The sequence below is a fragment of the Penaeus monodon genome, chromosome 22, assembly GCF_015228065.2.
Source record: "Penaeus monodon isolate SGIC_2016 chromosome 22, NSTDA_Pmon_1, whole genome shotgun sequence".
In the NCBI taxonomy this organism is placed as follows: domain Eukaryota; kingdom Metazoa; phylum Arthropoda; class Malacostraca; order Decapoda; family Penaeidae; genus Penaeus; species Penaeus monodon.
Window position 1 is genome coordinate 27448253 of NC_051407.1, and position 1605 is coordinate 27449857.

Genomic DNA, 1605 nt, shown 5'->3' on the forward strand with positions numbered 1-1605 from the left:
AATGTATTACCGTACCAACTATTTTGGATATAGAAAATACAGATTTATGCTTTTATATACCAACCTGGTTTTTTTCCTAGAAAGAGGGAAAAGATGCTAGCTTAATTTTAAAATGTATCACCATAACAGCTTTAGGTTTACTAATGATTAAAACAATGTATTCGTTTCATTGAAAACGTCTATAGGAGAAGATTGTTATATCGAAACTCTTACCTCGGGGACATATTTTGTACACAGGAAACTACACAGACCAATTGTTCTAGAAATGTTCCAATGCTATAACTTACGATGACTGTATTATTTGATTATTTTTTAAATTGATCACATAAACATTCGCTTAAATTTTACTAATAGTCCATTAACGAATAAAAATCTAGCCTTTCAGGAAAAGGCTGACAGATGAGAAGTATGACTTATACTCACAAGTCCTACCGTTGGGGTTATAGGTGTTACGACACAATGAATAACTAATATGACGTGACATAAAAGATGGGTTAGAAATGACAGAGATAATCTAGATGCTTACCTTGTAGGGATACAAACTGTATAAATTTGATTAAGTTTGATCGCTTGTCATATTATATATTCAGATCAATTTTGACGTAGTGTTCACGCGGCGTTACACATAATAAACCGCTTAGTTCTTTCGTTGTGAACAGTAACAGGCGCTAAGATGGATAATATTCGTTCCCACAGCGCTTCGAATCGGGCAGGAGCGGAGAACACCAATAAGCGTGACATCGACAGCCAGGACAGAGGAGAGAAGTCTAGATCTGCCTTGGGGGAGAAATAAGAAGGATTGAGGGCACGTAGTCGTGTATGGTGGTGGTATGGAGAGGAACCTCTTCGTTGAAGGGTACCAGGAGGGAAGGAGGAAGGGGGAGGAGGGTGGAAAGAGGGAAGGGCGGAGGGGGAGATAGGAGGGAAGGAGGAGGGAGGAGGACCAAGGAGGGAAGGAGGGAAGGAGGAAGGAGGGCCAAGGAGGGAAGGAGGGAAGGAGGGAAGGAGAAAGGAGGACCAAGGAGGGAAGGAGGGAAGGAGGAAGGAGGGAGGAGGAGGAAGGAGGGGAAGGAGGGAGGAGGAGGAGGGTATCATATATGGCTGGCTAGGTTTATGTTTATTCTATCCATCATTAAGGCAATTAGGTGCAAGAAGGATAATTGATAATACTCTTTATAAGATGTTATTACACTGAGATATATTTAATTTGATCAATTGTTGGGTTTATTACAAAGTTATTATTATAATAAAAAATAACATATGATGACAGTAATAAATGTGCTAGAAACAATGGTATTATTAACAGAAATGGATGGTAATTTTTCATCTATGAAATTGCTTAATCAACTTTACTTTGCAATTGCAAACTTTGCAACGGAGGCTCTCAAACTTGGGATAAGATCTATAACTTGGTTTTAGCAATATCAGAGGCGCAGTAAAATATGTAATTACACGTAAAGGCTTGTATTTTTGTATAAAACTTGTTAATTCATGGATTTTGTAAACTTCGCGTAACAACCTTGAATGAAATGTATGAAGTAAAAGTCTACGGTTTTTATTTCGAACATTGGCAGACTGACGCTTGAAAAGTGGCAAGACTTACGC

The 1605-nt window shown here is 38.5% G+C and overlaps 1 protein-coding gene across 1 annotated transcript in view; it reads left to right on the forward strand.

The window, feature by feature from the left end:
- LOC119587396 (complement factor H-related protein 4-like) overlaps positions 1–1605 on the forward strand; it is a 15406-nt gene that overhangs the window by 12536 nt on the left and 1265 nt on the right. The window lies entirely within an intron of this gene.